Consider the following 20263-nt stretch of genomic DNA (forward strand, 5'->3'; position numbering starts at 1 on the left):
GGCCTTCCTGAACAGGAAGAGGAAGGCCAGTTTACAAGGTTCCTTGAACAGTGGCTTCCACAGCTGTTAAATCTGGAAGCTGGATCAGGCCAGGTAAGGGTGGAATGGGCCTACCGGGTCGCAATACCTGGGCCCGGCTCAAACCAGCGCCCCCGCCCGGTCCTGTTCCGGCTGCAGAGCTATAAGGAGAGGCAGACACTCCTAGAAGCCTCTAGAAATCTTGGAAAAGATCCCCAAGCTATGATCTATAAAGGTTCCAAGATCATGTTATTCCAGGACTTTTCCCTAGCTCTGGTCCGAAAGAGGAAGGCATTCAATGAGGCGAAGAAGTGTTTAAGGGACTTAAATATTCAGTACTCCTTACGCTACCCAGAGACGCTACGCTTTAACCATGAAGGATCCGTGTATAACTTTGGATTGCCGGTAAAGGCCAAGGAATTTTTGGACTCTCTTAGATAAATTGTAAGAGATAATTGATGTTGGTTTGCCTTCCCCCCACTCCGGTTTATATCCCCCTCTTTTTTTTACCTTACTGTTTAATATTATCTTGGGGGGTGGGGAGAGGGATTTATTTATTTGTTCTCTACTTTACGATTTTCTCCCCCCCTTGGTTTTTTTAAATTATTCTATATATATATATATATATATAGGCTGGGGGGTCTAGTTAATGTTGGTGGGGGGAGGTGGTTACCTTATTCTATTTTACCTCTGTCTCTAGGAGCGGGGTTGTTTTCCCTTGTTATTTTGTATGATTATATTTAATTATTATTTGCTGAGGTTGTAATTTTATAGTTATATATGTTTATACATGGTATTAACATTACTAAATATATCCAGGTGTTGGTGTGGGTGGGGGTGGGGTGGGGGTAGGGTGCTCACTGTTAACTCTAGCTCTGTAGTATATTTGAATTTTCCTCATCCTATTGAGGAGCGCCAGGGTCAAGGGTGGGGCGCTGGTTGGGAGAGGATACGATGGACCTTTGGAAAGGAAGTGATACCCCCTGGGAACAAGGGGGAAAATCTCCATTTAAATACGTTTTATTTTTATTTAGAAATAGTTTTTTATTATACTGTTGTGAGTGTATTAGAGAGCCTTTATTTTTGTGAATTTTATAAGCTCAATGCTCGGGATGTTCTGGATAGGGTTTCCCCTCCCGAGGGGTCTCGGATTTGCCCGGACGATTATGGTTGATCAGTCGGTTAAGTGGTGCACCTGGAATGTCAAGGGGAGTAACTCGCCAGTCAAAAGGAAGAAAATATTATCAAATCTCAAGAAAGAAAGGGTTGATATTGCTCTCCTTCAGGAGACACACTTGTTGGATAAAGAACACTTGAAATTACGACAGGGTGGATTTGATCAGGCCTTTTATTCTTCTTGTAGCTCAAAATGTAGGGGAGTTGTTATTCTTATTCGGAAGAATTTCCCTTTCAAAATCCTAAATCAGATAAAAGACGGATCTGGACGATATATTCTGATTAAAGCCCTTATAAATGGAGAGGAATATGGGATTTTAAATTTGTATTGCCCCCTGGCACATCCTTTTAAATTTATAACAGAAGCCTTCTCAAAATTGATGGCTCTCGGTGCCCGTCATACAATTGTAGGGGGAGACTTTAATTGTATTATGGATCCGGAAATAGATAGGATTCCCAAGAGTACTGCAGGAGTATCTCCCAGATCTAGCCAATTGGTGGATTTGAACAAAGAATTAGGATTAGTAGCTGTATGGCGATGTCTTCATCTACAGGGCAGAAAGTTTTCTTTTTACTCCAATCCACATAAATGTCATACCAGAATTGATATGTTTTTTGCCCCCTCATTTTTTTTAAAATTCCATATCATCCTGTAAAATAGGTAGTATAGTAATTTCCGATCACGCTGCTGTACATATGGAAATCAAGGCGAGGAAAAAGTGGGACATCCCCTCGGCATTGGCGTATGGACCTCTTCCTGATGAAAGATAGTAAATTTGTAAAGTACTTCTCGCAAGAATGTAAAACTTTTTTAGAAATTATTTAGGTACGGCTAGCAACCCATCAATGATGTGGGAGACCATCAAAGCTTACGCGCGAGGTTTGATCTTCTCATACTCAGCGACCCAAAAAAAATTAAAGGGAGAACAACAGCGTCTGCTCGAAGCTCGCTTAAAAGCGGCTGAAACAGCATACGTTGATAAACCTTCTATTATCAAATTGCAAAGGATTATGGCCCTTAGGACAGCTCTAAACACTACGCTTACCCAAACGGCTAAGAGGGAAATATTATTTGCAAAATAAAGTTTATATGAATTTGGCGACAAACCGGGTAGATACTTAGCATTTCTTGCAAAGAAAAAAAAGGCCCCTCAAACTATCATGTCTATCAAGGAAAGTACGGGTATTTTGACTCATGATCATAAAAGGATTAACACAATCTTTCGAAAATTTTATTCTGACTTATATAAATCGCAGGATTGTGAAGACAGGACTAGGAGGATGCAATCATTTTAAAAAAAATTTGACCTTTCCAGACCTAACTCCGGAACAGGTATCGGTCTTAAGTGTTCCCCTAACAGTCCAAGAAATACTTGCAATCAGGTAACTTCAGAGTGGTAAGGCACCTGGCCCAGATAGCTTTCAAGCTGAATTCTATAAAGAATTTACAGGAATATTGGCTGGTCCACTTATGGACATGTATAACTACGCATACAGTCAGGGCTGTCTCCCACCTTCGTTGAAAGAGGCAAATATCTCTCTTATCCTTCAAAAAGGAAAGGACCCAGAAGATTGTACATCATATAGACCAATATCCTTGCTAAATGTAGATTTTAAAATCCTTTCTAAAACGTTAGCATTGAGACTAGAAAGGGTATTGCCACATATCATAAAGGAGGATCAGACGGGGTTTATTAAGGGCTGTAGATCATCCAATAATATTAGAAGGGTTTTGAATATGATTCAAGCCTGCCATCAGGGAAAGATACCAGGAGTAGTAGTCTCATTAGACGCGGAAAAGGCATTCGATAGGGTTGAATGGTCATATTTGTTTTACACATTGGAAAGGTTTGGCGTTGGAAGAGAGTTTACCAAATGGGTCTCAACATTGTATAGTGATCCCAAAGCAGTTGTGGTTACCAATGGATTAGGCTCGGATAGCTTCAGTGTGGATAGGGGCTGCCGTCAGGGGTGTCCTCTCTCGCCATTGTTATTTACGCTAATAATTGAACCACTAGCAGAAGCTATACTGGCTGATCCTAATATAACGGCCCTGAGGATTGGTACAGGTTAACATAAAATTACCAGATTTATGCAGATGATGTTCTTCTATTCCTCAGTAATCCTCTGATATCTGTGCCTCGCTTAATCCAAGTTATTAATACATTTAGTGCATTCTCAGGCTATAAAATTAACTTCTCAAAATCGGAGGCTATGCCAATGGGTGGCCTTGCTATGATACCCCACTTAGTGGACGGATCCCACTTTCCCTTTCGTTGGTCCCTGGAGGGTTTCTTATATTTAGGCATTTTTATTGCCCCAGTATTTGGTTAGTTATACAAGGAGAAAGTGAGGTCTGCAGATGCTGGAGATCAGAGCTGAAAATGTGTTGCTGGAAAAGCGCAGCAGGTCAGGCAGCATTCAGGGAACAGGAGAATCGAATACAAGGCCAACTTTGTGCATTTACTGGAAAGGATAAGGCAGGACCTTCAGCGATGGGGAAACCTTACAATTTCCTGGCTGGGTAGAATAGCACTAATTAAAATGAGTGTCCTGCCCCATCTCCTATGCCCTATGGGAATGCTTCCGGTGATGCTGCTGAGGCTGGCACTACGTAAATTATATGGCTGGTTGGGTTCCTTTATCTGGAATCATAGACGGCCCCTCATTAAGCTGAAGAAGCTACAGCTTCCACAGGCAAGGGGAGGATTGGACTTCCCAGATTTTAGGAAATATCAGTTAAGTTCCCTATTAAGTTACATAGCTGATTGGGTCTTGTCTGACCCGCAATCAATCTGACTGGACATCGAGACTTCTCAAGTAAAATGCCCACTTATTAACCTTTTATTTTCAGACAAGAGGAAAATCATTACGGACCACTGTAAAAACCCAATACTACTAAACACAATTAAAGCTTGGAATATAATGCGGCAAAATGGGGGCAACTCACATAAAACAGCCCTCTATACTCCGATAGTGGGAGCATGGGGATTTCAACTGGGGGTTACAGATTCCACTTTTAAACTCTGGAGATCTAGGGGTATCTCATGTTTTAGGGGACCTATTTAAAGAAGGGGTCCTGATGTCTTTTGAACAGCTGCGTCAGAAATTCGGATTACCTAATGGAGACCTCTTTCGATACTTCCAAATTCGAGATTATATACAGAAAAACACTACGCTATTAAATAGTCTTTATAAATCAGATAGCGAATGTAGAGTGCTATGGCCAATGGGGGTATCTTCCGTCAGCACTATTTATCATTTACTACATGATGAAGTATCGGGAGATATGGACAATCTGCTTAAAACATGGGATCAGGATTTGGTACTAGAAATCTCTATAGAAACATGGAATGACATTTGGGAAAACGCCAGAAGAATCACCATCTGCAACAGAACTCAGGCTATCCAGCTGAAGATACTTCATAGGGCCCATATAGCACCGGATCGATTGGCAAAATTTAAGGCAGGAGCATCTCCAATGTGTCCCAAATGTAAAATAGAGGTGGGCACTCTTGTACATTGCCTATGGACCTGTCATAAGATCCGTAGATACTGGACTAAAGTAGCAAGTATCCTGATAGAAATTTTAGGAACAGAAATTAAAGTGGACCCTGTATCTCTCCTTTTGGGCTTTTCGAACTTACCCTCCCTGGATATGCATGGAAAGAGATTATTTTCTATTCTCTCTTTCTGTGCAAGTAAAAATATCTTGGTAAACTGGGTGGCTGAGGGCTCCCTGGACTTTCAAATTGGCACAGATTAATTATGACTTCCTTACAAATATGGTGCACTGAAAGACCGAATTATTTCATAAAATATGGCAGCCCTTCTTGAATTATATCAATACAGATATTTCGGCCATCCTAACAGGGGCTTTTATTTAATTGAGATTGTGAATCTGGCTGGTCCGGGGCCCCTTGGGAGAGGAATCCCGCACGAATACGGGTTTTGTTACATTTGATGTTAACACATTCCGAGCATGTATCTCACTATCCAATTTCTGTGTTATCCATTGTTTTTTTTTCTTTCTCTTATATGAATAATGTAAGAGACTTAATTATACACTCTGGTTAGTTGTAGGTTAGTTAGTAGTTAGTTGAGTTTTGGTTTTTTTTTCTCTCGGTATTTTTCTTTTGTTAAATTTTGGTTATTATTTATTTAAGATTTAATTGTATATCAATGTTTCCAGAGCAGACCTGACCCAGTTGGTGATGACCTTAGACAGGATTTTGTAATCTGTGAGAGTTTAACACCAAGGAGTAGGAGCACTGAAAATTTTCTTGAGATGGTTGATCCACACAGTCTTCATCCTTTACATTTTAAGTGTTTGAACAAAGCAACAGTTTGGTTCTGAAGAAACCGAAGAAATCTGTATTCAGCAGAGCTGAATGCATGTGTTTCTAATTTCTGTATGATAAGATTGCAATTTTGTATGTAATTCCTGCAGGTTGGAGCGTTAATGGGTATTCATAACACATTAATGAATACAAAACAGATTCCCAACCTTAAAGACCATAAAAGCTGATCTGACTGAAAGGTTCTGAGACCCTAATACCAAATCCCCAAAATACTGTTGGCAAACTGGATTGCTGCCTCGTACCGAATGAAATTCCTGTGCCCATCCTTTTAAACGTATTGGGTAGACCTGAAAGATTCTACCCATTATATAAAAGCTAAGTTGTAAATGTCAGTCATGCCCTGCTTTATATCACAGTCTGAGCTAAGTAGTTTAAAATGCCTGCACCATTAGTATTCGTAGACATTTCTGATGATAATTTTAAAAAATGTTAATAAAAAAAGTGTTGCATAACTACTCACATAAAAAATTCCATCATGACATTCCAACTGTTTTGAATTCCATTTTTGTCCCATTTTGCCATATATTCACATCAGTAAGTTCTACAATCTGATTGAATTAGGCTCTATATTTGATCTGCAATATTCTAATATACAATATTTGCATTACAGGGACATAATAAGTCACTGATTGGGAAGTTTTATTTTTCATTTTCCAGAGAGTGCTGCTATTTATGAAATAAGGCCCTGTTTAGTTCATAGTTCACTTCCCCATGGTATCATTTTATAATAGGATTCCAGAACCAGAATCCTGTGATGAAAAACACTTGTATGCTTTAAAAACTAAAGAGGTTTGTTGACATTGGTCTTATTTCTCACGTGCTTGAAATTATGAGGCATCATGTTAAAGTAATAGGGAGAAACAGCTACAATTGTAAGAAGTCTCAGGGTACAGAGTCAAGACAATTGGGAAAAAATTCAGAAGGAAAAATGAGAATAACATTTCCTTACATTATGAGTTGTGATATGGAATGCACCACTTGAAAAGGAAGTGGAAACAGAATCAAAGGCCATTTTTGAAAGGGTGTTGAATGAATGCATAAAAATAAGATGTTTACAGAAAGCTGAGGATTACATTGAGTTAGTTAGATCTTTCAAGTTACTGGCACCAGAATGATGGCAGAATGGTCCCTGACTCAATTCTACCAATTACAAAATGGAAGTACAGGATGTATGATTTCTTCATCTCAGTCATGTCACATCTGCTGTCTCTTTCTCCATCAAGCCCTCAGTCATTTCTTATCCCAATGCCGAAAAGCTGACTGGGACAAAGTACTCAAGCAGCGGCTGAAGTGCTGCCATCTGGAGCTTGGTTCTTGGTCTCTTGAGGTCACCATGTATGGTCAGATGAAATGCCCTCATTGGTGGCTCAGCAGTCTTCCACGTCCTTACTGAAGTCATATTTAGCAGCACTTGGATAGGTAACCAGACGAATTTTCAGCAAGGGACTGTCAACATAATTACTAGTGGCTATTTAATGTAAAAATTTTCATGATCATTTACAGCCATTTTTGGAATTCTTGATGTATCTCATTTGCTTAGAGACATAATCTGATTGGAAGGCCAATGATGGTTTCCAATCATTGTCCAATGAATAACAGAATTATGAGTTGGAAGGACACTTGATAGAGGAAATAAGAAATAGTTGGCTAAAATACTTGAATGCTTAGGAAACACAACATTCTCATTTATATGAATTTAATGGCTAGTGTATGATTTTAAGCAAGTATTGGCTAAAGTGGATTCAGTACAGTATTAGATATGCTCCCACTGAGAGACCATGAACCAACTACCGGACTCCTATTTTATTTTTAGATTTTATTGATGAACAATGGGAGAGTGCCAATTGAACACTGCCTTGTCCTGTCAGTAATGAAAAGCGGAAGACAGTAAATCACTAACCTATTTTATATCCTAATTTTTTTTAACTGTCAATAAATTACACAGCATCACCAAATATAAGTGAATGCCCCAATCCCCACCCAACAATGATGTCAACAGGGAATTGGGAACAGCAGTAGTGACGAATCATAATAGCCACTTTACAAAGAAAGCTTTGCAAATAGAACAAAAAACATATAAACATGGATAAATTGCCACTTCTACTTAATTTTTAATCTGACTGGATGCTTTTCAGAAACTAATTTAAGATACTGGAAGAACATTTAGCAGCTATAATGAAAAAAAAGCTAAAAGCATAACAATGACTAGGAGAGAAGCAATAGATAGTTATAATAATTTATTGTTTGAAGAAGGAGAGATCTGGCATTTGACATAATAATATGCAGGATGTGATTCATAACAGGGGACACATATTTCATCCACACTAAGCAGAGAAATCCTAAATCTGTGTAAAACCAAATTAAACATAAGATAACAAACGCTGAGAATCTGATAAATAAAAGGGATCACTTATAAAGGCTGGAATAAATCTTTGTGAGTAAACTGTGACAGTGTAAGACATGATTGAATTAATACTGGGGATAGGAATTCTAGTATGCCATGAGAGGGCAGATCTCAAAGATGTACAAGCTCTACCCATGAATTTCCATTCACTGATAGAGTGAAACTGCAGACTGGGAGTGTGCCATTTTGTGATATGGGCTCCCTACAGTGTCAGGAGCAGCACAGGCAAAGTTTTACCCCATGCAGATTTCGAAATGACTCTGAAATGTTCTTTATAAAATCATTTTCCAAAAAAAACAAGATAGTTTTTTTCAAGAAACATGGGAGAGGATTATTTTGTTTGGCTGGCTTAAATGCTACTGAGGCGTGCTGGAAAATTGTGCATGCTCAAGACTATTGTATCCTGTCTTTAATAAACAGCATCACCACCACAGCTGGTAAAAGCATGAAATAAGAGTCGACACGTTTGAGATAGATTGAGGTCTCCTTGGAAAAACTTTCATACATATATTAAAAGATACAATAAAATTTCTGCTGTTATGACAAATATACTTTTTTGCAAACTATTTGGGGCATTGGAAGTAATATTAACTGAGAAAATAATGACTTATAAATGTTTCACTGACAGCATTTTGAGTGATCAGATTTATGTATAGGAACAATGTGATCTTTACATGTTTATGCAAGTTGCTATTGTAAATGTTTGCAAGTAGATTTCTAAAATGAAATATTGAATTGCACACAGGGATTGGACCAGATTGCATTCCAGGGCAGCGTAGCATTTAACGTCTTTGTCTTCTGTATGGACCATGTTCAGCGACAACTTCTGGAACTGGAAGTCAATACTGTGATCCACATTGATGTGGCGATTGCTGTGTATGGAACTTTGGAGCTATTGCGTTTGCCTAAGCCTGTGTAGCTTACAGGGAATGTTGCTAACTGGCTGTCTTGGTGTTCACTCATTTTGTGCCTATCTGTATGTTCACAGCATCCAAGCCTTGCATTGCCTGGCCATGCTGTGAAAATGTTGTCACTTCAGTAAGATAACCAAAGGCTATCAGTTTGCCATGCTGTTTAATAAAGACAAACAGATGGACTGCTTATCATGCTATTCAGTTGGAATCTATCTGGGTGTGTGAGGGTGTCTTACTTTGCGGAATATTGAAATGTTAATCTAACACCTACAGCATGTACCAGCTGCCTGTGTGGTCAACACATTTATTCAACCCAATGTTCTTTGGTGCTAGACCCCAAGGGGGCCCTGTTGGGGGAAAGATCACTGACTGTCAGGGTGTCCTGGTACCATTAGTCACAGGCACAGTCTGAACATATTCAGGGACTTGGCCATGTCAATTCATCTGCTTGGGCCACTTACAGTTAGAGATCTGTCCGACTAAATCTGGGGAGTGAGCGATGGTCAGTCCTCTTGGCCATCACAAGCAGTCAGGGGAATCATGTATTATTATTTGGGTAGCTAGAAAGATAGCAGTCAGATGACTGGTCAGTCACTTCTAGGCCCTGCTCATCAATGAGCATCCAAGGAGCAGGAGAATCAACGTTTCGGGCATGAGCCCTTCTTCAGGAATGAGGAAAGTGTGTCCAGCAGGCTAAGATAAAAGGTAGGGAGGAGGGACTTGGGGGAAGGGCATTGGAAATGCGATAGGTGGAAGGAGGTCAAGGTGAGGATGATAGGCTGGAGTGGGGGTGAGGGTGGAGAGGTCAGGAAGAAGATTGCAGGTTAGGAAGGCGGTGCTGAGTTCGAGGGATTTGACTGAGACAAGGTGGGGGGAGGGGAAATGAGGAAACTGGAGAAATCTGAGTTCATCCCTTGTGGTTGGTGACCTGCTGCGCTTTTCCAGCAACACATTTTCAGCTCTGATCTCCAGCATCTGCAGTCCTCACTTTCTCCTGCTCATCAATGTCAGGATTCAGAAATCTGGGGTCCATGGGTGTCCCCATTGATTGTTGAGGAAGGTGTAAAGGGATCCTGGAGAGGAAATAGGCTGGGGTAGTGGTGGGGAGTGGTGGGGGGGAGTGAGGTCACTGCCAGATAGAGTGGGGCAGGTATGTATAGGGGTCAGCATATTAAGGTGTAATATCTGTGCTGGGGGCCAGGGAGAAAACTGGATGTAAAGTTCAAAGTGGTGGGGTAGTGAGGGGTAAAAAAGACATGGAGGCTCAGGGTGGTGGTAAAACCCCCAGCAGTCAGACATAGCCCAGTGCTAATGGTGTCCATCATGATCTCCATTCCTTGCCATCACTTGCTATTCTCTATGTGCAATATAGAAAACTGGTAGGAGATGCCCAGTATGCACACATTCAGTGTCACTTTGACGGGAAAAAGTCAGGATTTACATCTGCAATTGGACATTGAAGGGCCAAATTCATTAAGCATGGGTTTGCAAACTCTAGCTACATTTCATTGGTAATCAACTCATCATCCATTTACAATACATGCAGTGTGAATATGTTTAGGGTTCATATGCTGGTCAAAGGTGATTTGTAGCATTCCATTGGTCCTGGCAATTTGAACATTGATATCTCAATGATGCTGACATTAGCAATAACAACTTAAAAAGATGCCAATGCTGGCTAAAGGTGAACCATTTTACCTGTACTCCTCCTAAGGGTGTAGTAGGAAGTGGCAACCATTGCTTCATCATCAGTCACGTAAGTTTAAAAATGATCTGTCCGAAGTGCAATGTTGAAAGATTGATCTGGGTCTGAAATGGGAAGGGGGTCAGAATATAGCAGGCACACCCCTTCTGATGTAATGTGCCGGTCACTCATTTGGCACAGCACCTTTACCAAGTTACTGAGGCTGAGGCTAAAACACTCCAAAAAGATGAGATTTGCACTTCGCAAAAAATGTAAGAGTCAGCCTTAATAATCTGGTTGTGCGAAACAGTTTAAAGGTACTAAGCACTGAAATGACTAGGACACACACGCTGTAAAAAGATTTGGAGGGGACGTTGCTTGTGTCTTGATACTTCAAACTCTTCCAGTTCAATTACTTCACCTCTCTGAATTCTCCGTTCTTTTAAGTCAAGATTCTTGCACAGCCACCACTTTGAAAAGAAAATGAAAGAACTTTGCATTTATGCAGTGTTTTTCATGATGACTGGATGTCTGACAGCACTTGAAGTAATTCTTGATGTGCAGTCATTGTTATAATATAAAACTTTGACCTAAAATTGACAGCCATGTCTTATGATGGCTAGCTGTACTCTCTGGAAGTTCCTCCCACATGCCCCACCTTTATACTCTGTTCTCCATTTTTTCAGAAACTCTTTCAATCCCAGATTTTTGAAGAAAGAATCAGCCCCTCTGAATATTTCCCCATTTTGCTCAGCATATTTATTGTAATGCCACAGTGAAATGCTTGGGGATGGTTTCCTTTGTTCAAAGGATTAACTAAATGCAAATCCTTATGAAAAGTATGTATTTCTGTTCATCTGTCAAATGTTTTCTGCACTCTGTTCATCTTTTTGCTTGTAATTCTTTCCTCTTTAAAGTGCCTACCTGTCTGGGTAAATGCTTTTCCTGCATTATGTAGAACACACATACTATATTCTGCTATTTTCAAACATGCAACATCTAAAAGATAGAGTGAAGCTTGAGATACAACATTTTTAACTGTGATCTGAAGGCATTAGGAATTGAATGACCTTGAATACTTTGTTTAACCAATAATATTTACCAATATTCACGTTTATGAGTTTTATGCAGATATAATGTATGACCAATAATTTAAACAATTGGAAAACATTTTGCCTTACTAATGTTATCTAACATAATTTCTATGCATCTCGATAATACAGGGTGATTTGTTGCATTATTAACTTTCTGTCACACCAGGGATGGAGATGCTGTTGGACTCATGTATGATTGAGCACTGTTAATAACATGTTAATTGGTAAAAGTCTGGCGTATAGCTCCAGGTCTTCCACTGCAGCATTATTTATTTTCCTGTGGTTTAATTTCACCTGCCACACCAGTCACCACAGTATGACAAACGGATGGACTCTCTTCCCAGATCATTGGCTATTCTGTCAGTTTCTCATGTTTCCTTTAACATAATCTGGTAAAACTCAGAATTGATTGTCTAGTTATAATGCTGAATGACTGAGGGGTGTTTTAAAACCAAATCTTCTTACTTCTATGTTTGCACAACTTTGTTGTCTTAGCCCATGAAGAACATCTTTCTATTCTGGCAGCCATAATGTAATCTCAGAATAAGTTTTAAGTCTTTAACGATGAGCTACTGTGTGGCATTAATTGACCTTTTCCTCTGGACTTTAAGAAAAGTTCAGTGGAAAACTCTTAGTTAGACCTTAGACACAGAAGCTTTCTGCATTTAGTAATGCATGAGGTGGACAAAATACATGAAAATGTCTACTCCTATAGAATCACTGAATATTTATGGTGCAGCCGAAGGTTATTTGGCCTATCATATCAGCACCAGCTCATGGATCATTTTGATTTAATGCAAAATATTGCCTTTTCCCTGTGCCATGCGTGTTGTTTCTGTTTAAATGATCATCTAATGGCATGCTGAATGTCCGTCAAACTAAAACGAGTCTTTCCTGGAACAGATTGTCACAGTGGCACTAACTTGCATCAAGCATGCTTGACCAGGAGACTCTTCCCTCTTCCTGCCTGCCAAAGGCATATTGTAAGTGTTTACAAGTTGCTAATCAACCTGTTTGGCCATGTTGTGAATGCATTTTCGGGGGCTATCAAGTTCTGGATTGGAGCTTCTGGCTCCAAGACATCAACACTACCCATTGCACCAAAGCACCTCCTCAGGTAATTGGACGAGGTGACAAATTCTTATGCTATTGTTTGGGTGGCATTGGAGGAAGCTTTTTTTATATAATGGCAAGCATATTGTAACATGTAACAAGGAATGGTGTTGCTCATATTGGGTTTGGCCTATTATGTGCCATTGAGAAGATGGATGTTGGTACGGGAAATGTGGAAGAGGTGTCAAGATGTAAATCTTCACTGAAAGAATTGAAAAAAGATATTTGTATGAGAAGTCCTGAAAAACAATAGAGTTAGTATTATTGGATATTAAACAATAGAGGAAAAGTTGCTGAATTTGGAATTCCATGCTGCAAGCTAAAATATCTTTGGTGAGAATCTTCATCAACTCCAGGCTGAAGCTTCTTCACACATATCAGATGGACAATTATACCTATTATTTTGAACAGTGCCATCATTCAAGGAAGGTTAATTATTGTCTTCTCTAATTCTGCATATTGTAAGTTTACAATGCAATAAACAATTTACTTCTTTATCTATTTTTGTCAGTCAGCTTACAAAGATGGCCTGGAAGGGATATTCAGAAAAGTATATGAAGTGTTTTAATTGACTCTTACTCTTACTTTTTTAAAATCATTAGTTTCTGTTGACTAATTATTGTTGATCAGTCAGTCAATGTCAACGAACAATGTCAGCTCAACATCAATTTTGTTTCCAAAACCATTCCTACCTTGAGTACTTCAACCTTCCCACAAGCCATCAGTGAGGGAGCAAGTATCCAGTGGTTCAGATAAGGAAAGGCCAAGGTTCAGGGCCTTTCACTGACCTGCTGAGGACACGAAGAGTTGGGCCTTCAAAGCAACGCACATGCAGAGCTGCAGGTAAAGGAAGGCCAAAGCAGCAAGGAGTTGGTCCTGTGAAGAAGCAGCTTTCCTGAGCTGTTTGGCTGCGATAGGAAAAATTTCTGAGAGTAACATCACAGGAAAGTCACGTGTTGTTGAGCAGCTGCTGGGCTCTGTATTTCAACTCCAGTCGTTTTCCAGGAGAAGTAAGAGTTTATAGGCAGAGCAGAATCACCTGATTTGTGAGTAAAGGTGAAAAATTTCTATAATATCCAGCGAATAGTACAACAGTAAAGTTAAAGTAAACTGAAGAATGTCAAAGCAATTGAAGTTAGCGTAAGTAACTTAAAAGTTTAAGGTTAAAACATGGCAGAACAGCTTGGCTAAGCAGAATGCTCATTATATGGCATGGAGGGACTATTCTTGTGATCCAGGAAAGCCTATGAGCAGAAAATGTCACCATCTGTATGAGTTTGAGCTCCAGATTTCAGAGCTGGAGTAGTGGCTAGAGTCACTGAGGTGAATCACGGGGTAGAGAACTACATAGATATCATGTTCAGAGAAGTAGTTGTACTACAAGTTAGAAGGAAGGAGGAAGATAGGGAATGAGTGACTGGCAGGCAGTCCCAGAAAATCAGCCAAATAGTGCAGGAGTCCCCAGATTTCTTGCTTGCTAACTGGTTTTCTTTCTGGTTACAGGTGAGGGTGATGGGACCTTGGAGAAAAGCAGCAACAGAAAAGCTGGTGGTATCATAGCTGGCCTAGCTGTACAGAAGACATGAAAAGTGGAAGGGCAGTACTGAAAGGACTGCAGTAACTACAGGACATTCTTCTGGAGGAGGGTAATGAGCCAGAGATCAATGTCCACATTGATACTAACAACATAGGGCAGGAAGGAGGCTGTGGTCCTGCAACCGGAATTTAGGAGTCTAATTAGAAAAATAGCTGGACTCTAAATTATCAATCTCTGGATTACTTTCAGAGCCACCTGAGTAGAGAACTAGAAAGACTCTACAGATGGCTGGTGCAGACCAAAGGTTTTAGATTCCTGGGTCTCCATCACTGGCTCTGCAAAGTTGGCGTCCATTCAACTAAATGGACTATATCTGAACAGAACCAGGAATTGAATTCCTAGTGGGACATTTTACCTGGTCTGACAGGGAGGGATTAAACTGACTCAGCAGTGGTGTGGGAACCTGGAGAAAACATTACAAAACAATACCAAGATGCATGCTGGAAGAGGCGGTTAGCGCTAAAATAGAGAATAAATTAGAGGACGAAATAAGGCAGATAGTAATGTTGTCAAAATCAAAGTCAAACTGCATGTACATGAATACATGGACTTTAGTGAATGAGATTGGGGAGTTACATGCCTTGAATGATTATAATCATGGTTGTGGTGATAATAGAGACCTGGTTTAGTAAGGATAAGTCTAGGTGTTAAATATTCTTAGTTACAAGGTGTCCAGAAAAGATAGAAAAGTAAATAAAGGCAAAAGGTTAGCATTTTTGGTAAATGAGAGCTTGCTATACTGAAGAAAGAGGATTTTTCCAAAGGTTCCAGGAAAGAATTGACTTGGCTAGAGCTAAGGAATAACAAGGGTGCAATTATATTGCTTGGTGTGATCTATAGACCACCAACTAGTGGGAAGGATACAGAGGAATAAATCTTCAACTAAATTACAAGAAGATGTAAACTTTGTAATGTAGTTATAATGGGGGATTTGAATTACCCTTATTGACTCAGATATTGGTAGTATATGGAGGAGCAAGACACTGGGTTGTGTTCAGGAGAATTTCCTACAGCATTATGTGTCCAGTACAAGAGCAGTTATGAAAAAGAACTGACAGGTAACATAAAAGGAAATCCCAAAATCTTCTACAAGTACATCAACAGTTAAAAGTATGTAAAATTGAGTAGAATTTTAGAATTCCTACAGTGTGGAAACAGGTCCTTTAGCTCAACAAGTCCACACTGACTCTCTGAAGAGTATCCCACCCAAACCTATTACTCTATGTTTACCCTGAGTAATGCACTTAACCTACATATCCCTGAATGCTATGGGCAATTTAGATTAGATTACTTAGTGTGGAAACAGACCCTTTGGCCCAACAAGTCCATACCGACCCTCCAAAGAGCAACCCACCCAGACTCATTCCCCTACATTGACCCCTTCACCTAACACTACTGGCAATTTAGATTGGCCAATTCACCTAACCTGCACATTTTTGGACAGTGGGAGGAAACTGGAGCACCCGGAGGAAACCCACGCAGACACAGGAAGAATGTGCAAACTCCACACAGACAGTTGCCTGAGGCAGGAATTGAATCCGGATCTCTGGCGCTGTGAAGCAGCTGTGCTAACCACTGTGCTTCCGTGCCGCCCAAAGAAGATGAAACAGCGAACTTTTGATACAGTACGCAGGCACTACTGGGATTTAGCATGGCCAATTCACCTAGCCTGCATATCTTTGGATTGTAGGAGGAAACTGGAACACGCAGAGGAAACCCATGCAGATGTGGGGAGAATGTGCAAACTCCATACAGATAGTTGCCTGAGGCTGGAATCAAACCTGGGTGCCTGGTGCTGTGAGGCAGCAGTGTTAACCACTGAGCCACTGTGCCACCCCAAACTGCATAGAGTTGATTAGGGAGGAAAGAAGGAGTTTACACAGAGCGACAAGAGGCAGGTTTAGATGTTAGATGAATAAGTTGTATCTGATTTTACCAACAAGACAGATGCTATATAGGTCATGGCGACAGAGGAGGAAACTTAGTTAAAAATTGATAAGGATGAGGTATTGGAAATCTTTTGATATTGAAAATAGGTTATGCACTAGGACCAGATGAGACACATCCAATGATACTAAAAGAAGTGAGACTGGAAATTGCAATTATGCAATAGCGGAGGAATACTCCAAGACTTTGGCATGGCAGAGAGAATGGGCCAGGAATGGAAGCTGCCTCCTAGTGGTCTGAGGCAGAGGTGGCAGTGGCAGACAAGGCTAAGAGAGTCATAGAGATGTTATAGCAGAAACAGACCATTCAGTCCAACTTGTCTATTCCTACCAGATATTCTCCATTAATTTAGTTCCATTTGCCAGCATTTGGCCCATATCCCTTCCTATTCATATACCCAACCAGATGCCTTTTAAATGTTGTTACTGTACCAGTCTCCACCACTTCCTCTGGCAGCTCATTCCATACTCGTACCACCCTCTGTGTGAAAAAGTTGTCGCTTAGCTCCCTTTTAAAGCTTTCCCTTCTCACCTTAAACCTATGCCCTCTAGTTTTGGACTCCGCTACCCTGGGAAAAAGACCTTGACTATACTCCCTATCCATGTCTTTATGATTTTATAAACTTCTGTGAAGGCAGCCCTCAGCCTCCGATACTGCAGGGAAAATAGCTCCAGCCTATTCAGCCTTCCCTATAGCTCAAACCTTCCAACTCTAACAACATCCTTCTAAATCTTTTCTGAATCTTTTCAAGTTTCACAACATCTTTACTTCATCAGGGAGATTAGAATTGAACACAGTATTCAAAAAGTGGCCTAACCAATGTCCTGTTCAGCCGAACATGACCTATCAACTCTTATACTCAATGCTCTGACTAATAGAAGCAAGCATGCCAAATACCTTCTTCATTACCCTGTCTATCTGTGACTCCGCTTTCAAAGAACAATGAACCTGTATTCCCAGGTTTCTTTGTTCAGCAACACTTTCCAAACCCTTAATAGTAAGTGTATAAGTCCTGCCCTGATTTACCTTACCAAAATGCAGCACCTGACATTATCTAAATTAAACTCCACCTGTTACTCCTTGGCCCATTTGCCGATTTGATCAAAGTTCCGTTGTATTCTGAGGTAAACTTCTTCGCTATCCACTACATCACCAATTTTGGTGTCATCTCAAACTTACTAACCAGTCCTCCTATGTTCACTTCCAAATCATTTATACAAATGACAAAAAGCAGTGGACCAGCACCAATTCTTGCGGTACATCACTGGTCACAGGCCTCCAGTCTGAAAGGCAACCCTCCCACACCACCCTCTGTCTTGTACCTTCAAGGCAGTTCTATATCTAAATGGCTGGGTCTCCCTGTATTTCATGTTATCTAACTGCTAACCAATCTACCATATGGATTGTCGAAAACCTTAATGAAGTCCTCCTTCCGGCATTCGGGGCCGGCATTGGTAACAGTGGCAAAGCCCCTCCAGCGATTAGAGGCGGTGGTGGTAGCACCAGCAAGAACATGGCTCCTCCTGGTAATTGATATGAAACTACAGGCTGTGGCAAGGCCCGCGTGCCTGGATTGATGGTTCTAACAATCTTTATGGAGACAAAAAGTAGACTTCAAGATTTGGACATTTTTCTTATCCTTTCGCTTTCTTTTATTTCTGCTGTTTTTTCAATATTGTGGTTTTGCAACCAAGATGGCGCTGTGGAACGGCAGCTTTGTACACTTTTCACTGTACTCATATTTTCCTATACTTGAGTATGCGTGGCAATAAAATCTAATTCTAATTCTTGAAAAATTTTAAATTCATCATTCAGTTTGTCAAAATCACTCTGAAACATCTCTGCATCCTCCTCACAGCTCACCCTCGCACCTAGCTTTGTGTCAGTTGCAACTTTGGAAATCTTACATTTAGTTCCCTCATCTAAATCATTAATACATATTGTTACCAGCTGGAGTACTAGCACTGATCCATATGTTAACCCATGCTTCGAAAAAGAGCATATTTGCTCCTACATAGAGTCACAGAGTGGTACAGCAAATAAACAAGCCCTTCAGCCCATCATATCTGTGTCAGCCTTCAAACACCAACCTACGCTATTCCTATTTACCTGTACTTGGTGCATAGCCAGATGCTTCTTTAATGTTGTAAGAGTATCAACTTCCGTCACCCTTTCAGGCAGCATGTTTCAAATCTCTATCACCCTCTGTGTGAAAAACTATTTTCTTATAACTCTTCTCTAAACCAACTATTCCTCACCTTTTGCCCACTGGTCTTGTGCACATCAGCCATGGGGAAAAGATTGTCATGACCTACCCTGGTCTATGTCTCTCATAATTTTGTAACCCTCAATCAGATCCCCCTCAGTCTCCTCTGCTCCAAGTAAAACAAATCCATTCTCTCCTCATAACTGAGACTTTTCATCTCAGGCAACATCTTGGTGAAACTCCTCTGCACCCTGCCAGCGCAATCACATCCTTCTGATAGTCTAGTGGCCAGTATTCCATCTATGGCCTAACCAATGTTTCATAAAGTTGTAACAAGATTTCCTTGCTCCTCTATTCTGTGCTCTAGAAGACAAGGTGCCCTTATACCTTCTTCATTACTCTGTCTCCTCTACTGACACCTTCAGGAATACATGGACTCCTGTTGTTCCTCAGTATTCCCTGAGGACTTACCATATGTTGTGTATATCCTTTTGTATATATTAGACCTCTCAAAATGCATTACCTCACACTTATCAGGATTAAATTTCACTTGCCATTGTGCTACCCAATTTACCAAGGGACCAATATCTGACTGTATCCTGAGACAATCCTCCTCACTTTCAATAACACTAACAAGTTTTGTGTCACCTGAAAACTTAGTAATTACACCTTCTACATTCATATCCAAGTTGTTAATGTGCATTACAAACAGCAAGGGTCCCAGCACCAATTCCTGATGTACTCTGCTGGTCACAGGCTTGTAATCACAAAATGAGCTCTCCACCATCATCCTTTGACTCTTATTTATTGAATCATAAAATCCCTACAGTGTGGATACAGACCATTCAGCCCAGCAAGTCCACACCGACCCTCCAAAGAGTAATTCATGCAGACTCATTCCCCTACCCTATGTTTACCGCTAACTAATGCACCTAACCTACATGTCCCTGAACACTACGGGCAATTTAGCATGGCCAATTCACCTAACCTGCACATCTTTGAATTGTGGGAGGAAACCAGAGCACCTGCAGGAAACCCACATTGACACAGGGAGAATGTGCACAGACAGTCACTCAAGGCAGGAATCAAACCCAGGTTCCTGATGCTGTGAGGCACCATGCTGCCCCAACTTATTTGTAAATTAATTTAACTTATTTGTAAGTTAACTTTGGATTCAGTTTACCAACTTGTCTTGGATCCCATGGGCACTTATGTTTTGGACCAGCGTTCTATGTGGGACTTTGTCAAAGGCCGAACTGACATCCATACAAACCACATCAACTGCAGTACTCTCATCAATATATGTAGTGACCTTTTCAAAAAACTCAATTAAATTGTTTCCTGCCTGTCAACCAGTTTTCTATCCATCTCAATATCCTACCCCCATCATATATGCTTTAATTTTACACGCTATTTTCTTATGTGGGATGTTGTTGAAAGCATTATTGAAGTCCAAACAAAACCACATCCACTGATATCCCCTCATCAATTCTATGAGTTACATCCTTGAAGATTTCCATTAGATTTGTGAAGCATGATTTCTCTTTTGTAAATCCATGCTGACTCAGTCTGATCTTGTTACTGTTTCCAAGTATTAAGCTATTGATTTTCTTTTTTCCATTTTGCCCACTACTGATGTCAAGCTGACTGGTTTATAATTTTTGGTTTTCTGTATCTATTGCATTTTAAATAGAGGGGTTACAATAGCCAGTCTCCAATCTGTGGCAACTTTACAGAATCTTGGAAAAT

At 40.3% G+C, this 20263-nt stretch overlaps 1 long non-coding RNA gene across 1 annotated transcript in view; it reads left to right on the top strand.

Annotated features, from left to right (window-relative positions):
- Positions 1–8921, top strand: part of LOC122549581 (uncharacterized) — a 57297-nt gene extending 48376 nt beyond the window's left edge. The window contains exon 4 of the long non-coding RNA XR_006311591.2: positions 8705–8921. This is a non-coding gene — a long non-coding RNA (uncharacterized LOC122549581). The remainder of the gene's footprint in view (positions 1–8704) is intronic.
- The last annotated feature ends 11342 nt before the right edge of the window (positions 8922–20263 follow it).

This window comes from Chiloscyllium plagiosum, unplaced genomic scaffold, assembly GCF_037043375.1.
Source record: "Chiloscyllium plagiosum isolate Xiang-an unplaced genomic scaffold, Cpla_swu_hap1 HiC_scaffold_4, whole genome shotgun sequence".
In the NCBI taxonomy this organism is placed as follows: domain Eukaryota; kingdom Metazoa; phylum Chordata; class Chondrichthyes; order Orectolobiformes; family Hemiscylliidae; genus Chiloscyllium; species Chiloscyllium plagiosum.